At 38.5% G+C, this 12,645-nt stretch overlaps 1 pseudogene; it reads right to left on the reverse strand.

Annotated features, from left to right (window-relative positions):
- Positions 1–1,161: 1,161 nt before the first annotated feature.
- On the reverse strand, positions 1,162–4,308 carry LOC140629931 (transcription factor BTF3-like; annotated as a pseudogene).
- Positions 4,309–12,645: the final 8,337 nt, after the last annotated feature.

The raw sequence follows: 12,645 nt of genomic DNA on the forward strand, positions 1-12,645 counted from the left end.
CAAGAGCAACCAAGAAAAATACCTCAAAATAAGAAAAATACCTAAAAAATATAGTTTGAAATAATTAAAGAAATAAAAAAAGTACAATACAAAATAGGCACTCAAGAAAAAATGAGATCGTAAAAGAGGGCGTAAGACAAAAATAGACATGAAACATGTAGAAAACAAATAGTAAAATGGTATGAAAATCAGAACCATATCAGTAATAACATTAAATTGGATAGATAAAACAATTCAACCAAAAGGCACAAATTATAAAAGTTAATTTAATTTAATTTAATTTAATTTAATTTAATTTATTTTCGTAGGCAAAGAACTTTATTAACCTTGTTTAAAACTTTATTCCCAGGATTCTTCAGCTTAATTAGCTGCAAAGAATGAATTGTGTATAAGCAAAAACTGAAAAGAGCTGCAGTGCCTAAGGGGCTTGGGCTTAAAAATATTAGAGATCTAGATTTTATCAGATCCATGAACAAAATTTTATTTTATTTTTTTTTTTATTTTTTTTTTATTGGTGTTCAATTTACTAACATACAGAATAACACCCAGTGCCCGTCACCCATTCAATCCCACCCCCCGCCCTCCTCCCCTTCTACCACCCCTAGATCGTTTCCCAGAGTTAGCAGTCTTTACGTTCTGTCTCCCTTTCTGATATTTCCCACACATTTCTTCCCCCTTCCCTTATATTCCCTTTCACTATTATTTATATTCCCCAAATGAATGAGAACATATAATGTTTGTCCTTCTCCGACTGGCTTACTTCACTCAGCATAATACCCTCCAGTTCCATCCACGTTGAAGCAAATGGTGGGTATTTGTCATTTCTAATAGCTGAGTAATATTCCATTGTATACATAAACCACATCTTCTTTATCCATTCATCTTTCGTTGGACACCGAGGCATGAACAAAATTTTAAAAAGCAGTAATAATATAAAATAGCAGCTCCCAGTAACTTCTTCAAGTTTTATGTTCTTCAGAAATTTTTTTTAAGATTTTACTTATTTATTCATAAGACACAGAGAGAGAGAGAGAGGCAGAGACACAGGCAGAGGGAGAAGCAGGCTCCATGCAGGGAGCCCCACGTGGGACTCGATCCTGGGTCTCCAGGATCACACCCTGAGCTGAAGGCGGCGCTAAACCACTGAGCCACCCAGGGATCCCAAGCCACCCAGGGATCCCTCTTCTTCAGAAGTTGACTCAATTCAGTTTGCTTCATTCTTGGAAGCTTCATCAAAATTCTCCACAAGATCTGGAACTTCATCATCATCATCCTCTCCGGTAGCAAGTGGTGCTTTTCCATCCACAGATTGTTTGGGCAGAGCTTCAGCCAGTCTTAAACTAGTCAGACTGTCTGCACCAAGCTGGTTTAAGATACTGGGTACCATATTCTCCTAAAGCTGTTTGGAAAGATAGAAAGAGATGGAGTACTTCCAAATTCGTTCTATGAGGCCAGCATCACCTTAATTCCAAAACCAGACAAAGACCCCACCAAAAAGGAGAATTACAGACCAATATCCCTGATGAACATGGATGCAAAAATTCTCAACAAGATACTGGCCAATAGGATCCAACAATACATTAAAAAAATTATTCACCATGACCAAGTAGGATTTATCCCTGGGACACAAGGCTGGTTCAACACCCGTAAAACAATCAATGTGATTCATCATATCAGCAAGAGAAAAACTAAGAACCATATGATCCTCTCATTGGATGCAGAGAAAGCATTTGACAAAATGCAGCATCCATTCCTGATCAAAACTCTTCAGAGTGTAGGGATAGAGGGAACATTCCTCGACATCTTAAAAGCCATCTATGAAAAGCCCACAGCAAATATCATTCTCAATGGGGAAGCACTGGGAGCCTTTCCCCTAAGATCAGGAACAAGACAGGGATGTCCACTCTCACCACTGCTGTTCAACATAGTACTGGAAGTCCTAGCCTCAGCAATCAGACAACAAAAAGACATTAAAGGCATTCACATTGGCAAAGAAGAAGTCAAACTCTCCCTCTTCGCCGATGACATGATACTCTACATAGAAAACCCAAAAGTCTCCACCCCAAGATTGCTAGAACTCATACAGCAATTCGGTAGCGTGGCAGGATACAAAATCAATGCCCAGAAGTCAGTGGCATTTCTATACACTAACAATGAGACTGAAGAAAGAGAAATTAAGGAGTCAATCCCATTTACAATTGCACCCAAAAGCATAAGATACCTAGGAATAAACCTAACCAAAGATGTAAAGGATCTATACCCTCAAAACTATAGAACACTTCTGAAAGAAATTGAGGAGGACACAAAGAGATGGAAAAATATTCCATGCTCATGGATTGGCAGAATTAATATTGTGAAAATGTCAATGTTACCCAGGGCAATATACAGGTTTAATGCAATCCCTATCAAAATACCATGGACTTTCTTCAGAGAGTTAGAACAAATTATTTTAAGATTTGTGTGGAATCAGAAAAGACCCCGAATAGCCAGGGGAATTTTAAAAAAGAAAACCATATCTGGGGGCATCACAATGCCAGATTTCAGGTTGTACTACAAAGCTGTGGTCATCAAGACAGTGTGGTACTGGCACAAAAACAGACACATAGATCAGTGGAACAGAATAGAGAATCCAGAAGTGGACCCTGAACTTTATGGGCAACTAATATTCGATAAAGGAGGAAAGACTATCCATTGGAAGAAAGACAGTCTCTTCAATAAATGGTGCTGGGAAAATTGGACATCCACATGCAGAAGAATGAAACTAGACCACTCTCTTTCACCATACACAAAGATAAACTCAAAATGGATGAAAGATCTAAATGTGAGACAAGATTCCATCAAAATCCTAGAGAAGAACACAGGCAACACCCTTTTTGAACTCGGCCATAGTAACTTCTTGCAAGATACATCCACGAAGGCAAAAGAAACAAAAGCAAAAATGAACTATTGGGACTTCATCAAGATAAGAAGCTTTTGCACAGCAAAGGATACAGTCAACAAAACTCAAAGACAACCTACAGAATGGGAGAAGATATTTGCAAATGACATATCAGATAAAGGGCTAGTTTCCAAGATCTATAAAGAACTTATTAAACTCAACACCAAAGAAACAAACAATCCAATCATGAAATGGGCAAAAGACATGAACAGAAATCTCACAGAGGAAGACATAGACATGGCCAACATGCATATGAGAAAATGCTCTGCATCACTTGCCATCAGGGAAATACAAATCAAAACCACAATGAGATCCCACCTCACACCAGTGAGAATGGGGAAAATTAACAAGGCAGGAAACAACAAATGTTGGAGAGGATGTGGAGAAAAGGGAACCCTCTTACACTGTTGGTGGGAATGTGAACTGGTGAAGCCACTCTGGAAAACTGTGTGGAGGTTCCTCAAAGAGTTAAAAATAGACCTGCCCTACGACCCAGCAATTGCACTGCTGGGGATTTACCCCAAAGATACAGATGCAGTGAAACGCCGGGACACCTGCACCCCGATGTTTATAGCAGCAATGGCCACGATAGCCAAACTGTGGAAGGAGCCTCGGTGTCCAACGAAAGATGAATGGATAAAGAAGATGTGGTTTATGTATACAATGGAATATTACTCAGCTATTAGAAATGACAAATACCCACCATTTGCTTCAACGTGGATGGAACTGGAGGGTATTATGCTGAGTGAAGTAAGCCAGTCGGAGAAGGACAAACATTATATGTTCTCATTCATTTGGGGAATATAAATAATAGTGAAAGGGAATATAAGGGAAGGGGGAAGAAATGTGTGGGAAATATCAGAAAGGGAGACAGAACGTAAAGACTGCTAACTCTGGGAAACGAACTAGGGGTGTTGGAAGGGGAGGAGGGCGGGGGGTGGGAGTGAATGGGTGATGGGCACTGGGGGTTATTCTGTATGTTAGTAAATTGAACACCAATAAAAAATAAAAAAACAAAACAAAAAAAAAAGATACTGGGTACCATTTCTGTCAGCTGCTTTGTCTCAGCAGGGCCTGTAATGGTGAAAGTGTTCGCTGCCAGGGATTCCTGAACTTTAGGGTTGTTAAAATGGATCACTGTTCCTTGGTTTGTGAACATATTCACTTCTTCAATACCAGAGATACTGTTTACCCCTAACTTCTTTAAGGAGAACTGAAGTTTTTTTATCATCTGCTGTAGCTGTTCTATGAACCACCTTCTTCTTTCCGCGAGCAGTTCCTTTTCCACCAATGCGCACTTGTCCTTGCAGTTTGGCTAGTTTCTCCTGGTTCACGATAGTTTCTTTCATCTTGTTGGAGCACAAATGGGACCGCGCAGGGGACTAGGGTTGGTGCTCAGGGGGTCTCCGGCAGACCAGCTGAGATTAGGTGCATACACTATAAAAGTTAATTTTTTAAAAAGATCCAGCAATATGATATCTATAAGGCATACACTTTAGATTTAGAAGTAATAATAGATTGAAAGCCAAAAAAAAAAAAGAGAAAAAAAAGAAAAGATATGCCTTATATAAAATAACCAAAAAGGAGCAGGAATGGCTATATTAACATCAGACAAAATAGACTTAAGTACCTATTACTAAGGATAAAGGACATGATATAATAATAAAATAGTCAATTTATCAGGAATATTTTTATCCTTATAAACATGCAGGCATACATACACAAAGGCACAAAATATATAAAGTAACAACTTACATAATTGAAGGGAGAAGAAGATAATTCAAAAGTAATAGTTTGACACATCAATACCTCACTTTCAATAATGATAGAATGACTAGACAGAAGATCAAGAAAAATATTGAAAAATTGAAAAATGCTGTACATCAACTAGACCTAATAGATAGACCTAATAGTTCTATAAAACATTCCACTCAACAACAGTAGAATATACATTCATTTCAAGTGCACATGGAATATTCTCCAGGAAAGATCACATACATGGCATAAAATATACCTCAATAGATTTAGTAGGATTAAAATCATGCAAAATGTTGATAGCCTACAACAGAATTAAATTAGAAATCACAAAGAGAAAGAAATTGATTTTTAATGTGGAAATTAAACAATATACACGTGAATACCAGTGTGTCAAAGAAGAATCATAAGGTAAAACACAGTACTGTAAGATGAATAAACGTGAAAACACAACATATCAAAACTATTGTAATGCAACAAAAGCTTCTCGGGGGGGAAACTTACAGATGAAAATAACTATATGTAGAAAAGATTAAAAATCGCCAAACAATGTCCTATTATTTAACCTTAACAAAGAAGAAAAAGAAGAAGAAGAAGAAGAAGAAGAAGAAGAAGAAGAAGAAGAAGAAGGAGGAGGAGGAGGAGGAGGAGGAGGAGGAGGAGGAGGAGGAGGAGGAGGAGAAGAAGAAGAAGAAGAAGAAAAGAAGGAGGAGGAGGAGGAGGGAGGAGGAGAAGGAGGGCAATGTAAAGCTAAAGCAAACACAGGGAAGAAAATAATAATGAGGATAATATGATAATGATGATGATAATTAGATCAGACATTAATGAAGTACAAAATAGAAAAATAGCAAAAAGTTAATGAAAACCAAAAGTTTGTTCTTTGACTAGATCAACTAATTTGGCTAATCTTTAACTAGATTGACCCAGAAAAATAAATAGAAGACTCAAGTTACTAAAATTGGGAATGAAACAAGAAACCTTACAGAACTAAAAATTATTATGAGAATGATATGAATGATTTATGTTAACAAATTTAACAACCTAAATGAAATGGACAAATTCGTAGAAATATACAAACTGCCAAAACAGACTGAAGATAAATGGAAAATGTAAATATCATATAACAAGTAAAGAGACTGAATTAGTATTCAAATGCTTTCCACAAAGAAAATTCCAGGAGTAAATGACCACTGATGAATTTTGTCAAACGTTTAGGGAAGACCTATTACCAATCCTTTGGAAATATTTCCTAAAAACAGAAGAGAGCACTTCAAATTTTTTCCATAAAGTCAATATTAAACTGATACTAAAATAGACAAAGACATCTCAGGAAAAGAAAAAAAAGACTAATATCTCTTGTGAATACAGATGCAAAAATCTTTTAAAACTACTAGTGAACCAAATCCAGCAACATATAAAGAGGATTTATATACCATGACCAAGTGGGATTTGTCTTAGAAATATAAGGTTGCCTAAACATATGAAAAATTAACTGACTACATTAATAAAATAAAAAACAAACCATATGATCATCTCATATATGCTGCCAAAATCCAATACTCTTTCAAAATAAAACCAATGAATAAACTAGGGCTAGAAGAAAAAAATCCTCAGCATGATAAAGGATAGCTATAAAATATTCACTGCTGAAATCTTATTCAAGGTGAAAGACTGAAAGTTTTCCCACTAAGATTAAGTCAAATATGTCTCATTCCACCACTTTTATTCAGCATAGTACTAGAAATTCTATTCAGAGCTGTAAATAAATAAATAAATAAATAAATAAATAAATGGCATCTAAATTGGAAAGAAAGAAATAAAACTACATTGACAGGTGGCATAAAATTGTATATAAAAAATTACAAGGAGTCCAGAAAATAACTATTAGATATAGTCAACAAGGTCAGCAAAGTTGTAGGATATAAAATCAATATGCAAAAATCAGCTGAATTTCTATATACCAGTAATGAACAATCTGAAAATATATTCTTTTCTTTTTTAAGTTTTATTTCAAATTCCAGTTAGTTAACATGTTGTGTAATATTAGTTTCAGGTGTACAATTTAGTGATTCAGCACTTACATACAACACCCTCTACTGATCACAAATATACTCCTTAATCCCCATCACCTATTTAACCCATCCCTATGCCCATCCCCATCCCTCTTCTGGCAACCATCAGTTTGTTCTCTATAGTTAAGAGTATGTTTTTCAGTGGGCCTCTTTTTCTCTTTTTTTTCCTATGCACATTTGATTTGTTTCTTTTTTTTTAAATTTATTTTTTATTGGTGTTCAATTTACTAACATACAGAATAACCCCCAGTGCCCGTCACCCATTCACTCCCACCCCCCGCCCTCCTCCCCTTCCACCACCCCTAGTTCGTTTCCCAGAGTTAGCAGTCTTTACGTTCTGTCTCCCTTTCTGATATTTCCCACACATTTCTTCTCCCTTCCCTTATATTCCCTTTCACTATTATTTATATTCCCCAAATGAATGAGAACATATAATGTTTGTCCTTCTCCGACTGACTTACTTCACTCAGCATAATACCCTCCAGTTCCATCCACGTTGAAGCAAATGGTGGGTATTTGTCATTTCTAATAGCTGAGTAATATTCCATTGTATACATAAACCACATCTTCTTTATCCACTCATCTTTCGTTGGACACCGAGGCTCCTTCCACAGTTTGGCTATCGTGGCCATTGCTGCTAGAAACATCGGGGTGCAGGTGTCCCGGCGTTTCATTGCATTTGTATCTTTGGGGTAAATCTCCAACAGTGCAATTGCTGGGTCGTAGGGCAGGTATATTTTTAACTGTTTGAGGAACCTCCACACAGTTTTCCAGAGTGGCTGCACCAGTTCACATTCCCACCAACAGTGTATGAGGGTTCCCTTTTCTCCACATCCTCTCCAACATTTGTTGTTTCCTGCCTTGTTAATTTTCCCCATTCTCACTGGTGTGAGGTGGGATCTCATTGTGGTTTTGATTTGTATTTCCCTGATGGCAAGTGATGCAGAGCATTTTCTCATATGCATGTTGGCCATGTCTATGTCTTCCTCTGTGAGATTTCTATTCATGTCTTTTGTCCATTTCATGATTGGATTGTTTGTTTCTTTGGTGTTGAGTTTAATAAGTTCTTTATAGATCTTGGAAACTAGCCCTTTATCTGATATGTCATTTGCAAATATCTTCTCCCATCCTGTAGGTTGTCTTTGAGTTTTGTTGACTGTATCGTTTGCTGTGCAAAAGCTTCTTATCTTGATGAAGTCCCAATAGTTCATTTTTGCTTTTGTTTCTTTTGCCTTCGTGGATGTATCTTGCAAGAAGTTACTATGGCCGAGTTCAAAAAGGGTGTTGCCTGTGTTCTTCTCTAGGATTTTGATGGAATCTTGTCTCACATTTAGATCTTTCATCCATTTTGAGTTTATCTTTGTGTATGGTGAAAGAGAGTGGTCTAATTTCATTCTTCTGCATGTGGATGTCCAATTTTCCCAGCACCATTTATTGAAGAGACTGTCTTTCTTCCAATGCATAGTCTTTCCTCCTTTATCGAATATTAGTTGCCCATAAAGTTCAGGGTCCACTTCTGGATTCTCTATTCTGTTCCATTAAGCTATGTGTCTGTTTTTGTGCCAGTACCACACTGTCTTGATGACCACAGCTTTGTAGTACAACCTGAAATCTGGCATTGTGATGCCCCCAGATATGGTTTTCTTTTTTAAAATTCCCCTGGCTATTCGGGGTCTTTTCTGATTCCACACAAATCTTAAAATAATTTGTTCTAACTCTCTGAAGAAAGTCCATGGTATTTTGATAGGGATTGCATTAAACCTGTATATTGCCCTGGGTAACATTGACATTTTCACAATATTAATTCTGCCAATCCATGAGCATGGAATATTTTTCCATCTCTTTGTGTCCTCCTCAATTTCTTTCAGAAGTGTTCTATAGTTTTGAGGGTATAGATCCTTTACATCTTTGGTTAGGTTTATTCCTAGGTATCTTATGCTTTTGGGTGCAATTGTAAATGGGATTGACTCCTTAATTTCTCTTTCTTCAGTCTCATTGTTAGTGTATAGAAATGCCACTGACTTCTGGGCATTGATTTTGTATCCTGCCACGCTACCGAATTGCTGTATGAGTTCTAGCAATCTTGGGGTGGAGACTTTTGGGTTTTCTATGTAGAGTATCATGTCATCGGCGAAGAGGGAGAGTTTGACTTCCTCTTTGCCAATGTGAATGCCTTTAATGTCTTTTTGTTGTCTGATTGCTGAGGCTAGGACTTCCAGTACTATGTTGAATAGCAGTGGTGAGAGTGGACATCCCTGTCTTGTTCCTGATCTTAGGGGAAAGGCTCCCAGTGCTTCCCCATTGAGAATGATATTTGCTGTGGGCTTTTCATAGATGGCTTTTAAGATGTCGAGGAATGTTCCCTCTATCCCTACACTCTGAAGAGTTTTGATCAGGAATGGATGCTGCATTTTGTCAAATGCTTTCTCTGCATCCAATGAGAAGATCATATGGTTCTTGTTTTTTCTCTTGCTGATATGATGAATCACATTGATTGTTTTACGGGTGTTGAACCAGCCTTGTGTCCCAGGGATAAATCCTACTTGGTCATGGTGAATAATTTTCTTAATGTACTGTTGGATCCTATTGGCCAGTATCTTGAGAATTTTTGCATCCATGTTCATCAGGGATATTCGTCTGTAATTCTCCTTTTTGGTGGGGTCTTTGTCTGGTTTTGGAATTAAGGTGATGCTGGCCTCATAGAACGAATTTGGAAGTACTCCATCTCTTTCTATCTTTCCAAACACCTTTAGGAGAATAGGTATGGTTTCTTCTTTAAATGTTTGATAAAATTCCCCTGGGAAGCCATCTGGCCTTGGACTCTTGTGTCTTGGGAGGTTTTTGATGACTGCTTCAATTTCCTCCCTGGTTATTGGCCTGTTCAGGTTTTCTATTTCTTCCTGTTCCAGTTTTGGTAGTTTGTGGCTTTCCAGGAATGCGTCCATTTCTTCTAGATTGCCTAATTTATTGGCGTATAGCTGTTCATAATATGTTTTCAAAATCGTTTGTATTTCCTTGGTGTTGGTAGTGATCTCTCCTTTCTCATTCATGATTTTATTAATTTGAGTCTTCTCTCTCTTCTTTTTAATAAGGCTGGCTAATGGTTTATCTATCTTATTAATTCTTTCAAAGAACCAACTCCTGGTTCTGTTGATCTGTTCCACAGTTCTTCTGGTCTCGATTTCGTTGAGTTCTGCTCGAATCTTTATTAACTCCCTTCTTCTCTTGGGTGTAGGATCTATTTGCTGTTTTTTCTCTAGCTCCTTTATGTGTAAGGTTAGCTTTTGTATTTGAGTTCTTTCCAGTTTTTGAATGGATGCTTGTATTGCGATGTATTTCCCACTTAGGACTGCTTTTGCTGCATCCCAAAGATTTTGAATGGTTGTATCTTCATTCTCATTAGTTTCCATGAATCTTTTTAATTCTTCCTTAATTTCCTGGTTGACCCTTTTATCTTTTAGCAGGATGGTCCTTAACCTCCACTTGTTTGAGGTCCTTCCAAACTTCTTGTTGTGATTTAGTTCTAATTTCAAGGCATTATGGTCTGAGAATATGCAGGGGACAATCCCAATCTTTTGGTATCGGTTTAGACCCGATTTGTGACCCAATATGTGGTCTATTCTGGAGAAAATTCCATGTGCGCTTGAGAAGAATGTGTATTCAGGTGAGTTTGGATGTAAAGTTCTGTAGATATCTGTGAAATCCATCTGGTCCAGTGTATCATTTAAAGCTCTCGTTTCTTTGGAGATTTTGTGCTTAGAAGACCTATTGAGTATAGAAAGAGCTAGATTGAAGTCACCAAGTATAAGTGTATTATTATCTAAGTATTTTTTCACTTTGGTTAATAATTGATTTATATATTTGGCAGCTCCCACATTCGGGGCATATATATTGAGGATTGTTAAGTCCTCTTGTTGAATAGATCCTTTAAGTATGATATAGTGTCCCTCTTCATCTCTCACTACAGTCTTTGGGGTAAATTTTAGTTTATCTGATATAAGGATGGCTACCCCTGCTTTCTTTTGAGGACCATTCGAATGGTAAATGGTTCTCCAACCTTTTATTTTCAGGCTGTAGGTGTCCTTCTGTCTAAAATGAGTCTCTTGTAGACAGCAAATAGATGGGTCCTGCTTTTTTATCCAGTCTGAAACCCTGCGCCTTTTGATGGGGTCATTAAGCCCGTTCACATTCAGAGTTACTATTGAGAGATATGAGTTTAGTGTCATCATGATATCTATTCAGTCCTTGTTTTTGTGGACTGTTCCACTGAACTTCTTCTTAAAGGGGAATTTTAAGAGTCCCCCTTAAAATTTCTTGCAGAACTGGTTTGGAGGTCACATATTCTTTTAGTTGCTGCCTGTCTTGGAAGCTCTTTATCTCTCCTTCCATTTTGAATGAGAGCCTTGCTGGATAAAGTATTCTTGGTTGCATGTTCTTCTCATTTAGGACCCTGAATATATCCTGCCAGCCCTTTCTGGCCTGCCAGGTCTCTGTGGAGAGGTCTGCTGTTACCCTAATACTGCTCCCCATAAAAGTCAGGGATTTCTTGTCTCTTGCTGCTTTAAGGATCTTCTCTTTATCTTTGGAATTTGCAAGCTTCACTATTAAATGTCGAGGTGTTGAACGGTTTTTATTGATTTTAGGGGGGGATCTCTCTATTTCCTGGATCTGAATGCCTGTTTCCCTTCCCAGATTAGGAAAGTTTTCAGCTAGAATTTGTTCAAATACATATTCTGGCCCTCTGTCCCTTTCGGCGCCCTCGGGAACCCCAATTAAACGTAGGTTTTTCTTTCTCAGGCTGTCGTTTATTTCCCTTAATCTATCTTCATGGTCTTTTAATTGTTTGTCTCTTTTTTCCTCAGTTTCCCTCTTTGCTATCAACTTGTCTTCTATGTCACTCACTCGTTCTTCCACTTCGTTAACCCTCTCGTTAGGACTTCTAGTTTGGATTGCATCTCATTCAATTGATTTTTAATTTCTGCCTGATTAGCTCTAAATTCTGCAGTCATGAAGTCTCTTGAGTCCTTTATACTTTTTTCTAGAGCCACCAGTAGCTGTATAATAGTGCTTCTGAATTGGCTTTCTAACATTGAATTGTAATCCAGATTTTGTAACTCTGTGGGAGATAGGACTGTTTCTGATTCTTTCTTTTGAGGTGATGTTTTCCTTCTAGTCATTTTGCTCAGTGCAGAGTGGCCAAAATCAAGTTGTATTGGGAAAAAGAGAAAAAGAGAGGAGAGAAAGAAGGAAAGAAAAGAGAAAGAGAAAAAAAAGGGAAGAAAAAAACGAAAAAAAAAAAAAGAAAAAGAAAAAAAGAAAGGAGAAAAAAGGGGGTGGGGGAAGGAAACAAATCAAAAAGCAAAAAAAAAAAAAAAAAAAAAAAAAAGAACCACGGGGGAGTATCTTCTGATTCTGTGTACTTTAAGTCCCTTGGCTTCTCCTGGAAATTGTCAGTCTAGCTGGTGTTCTGGGGGAGGGGCCTGTTGTGCTGATTTTCAGGTGTTAGCAGTTGGGGGAGCTGCTGTGCCCCTGCCTGGTGCAGGGCTCAGTGGGGGTTGTTTACCCCGTGAGGCCGCAGGAGGAACAGCCCCAGTGGCGGGGCAGCTCTGGAAACCTGGATTCAGCTCCGGCAGGAACTCCGTCTGCAGGGCCTGGAGGCTCCGGGGCGGGGCCGCTGATCTGCTCAGCTGGGGCAGGAGCGTCCTCGCTGTCCTGGGCCCTCCCGGCCTCTGCCTGTCCCGGGGGAGGCCGGATCCTGGGCTGTGTCCCGGCGCCCTGTGCTCCGGGGCCTGCGCTGTTGGATTCACGCTCCCGGGCCGCGCAACCCCCTCCGCGGAGCTGCCGCCCGAGCCCCTCCGAGCTGCTCCTGGAACCGCGCAG

The sequence above is a fragment of the Canis lupus genome, unplaced genomic scaffold (assembly GCF_048164855.1).
Source record: "Canis lupus baileyi unplaced genomic scaffold, mCanLup2.hap1 Scaffold_380, whole genome shotgun sequence".
In the NCBI taxonomy this organism is placed as follows: domain Eukaryota; kingdom Metazoa; phylum Chordata; class Mammalia; order Carnivora; family Canidae; genus Canis; species Canis lupus.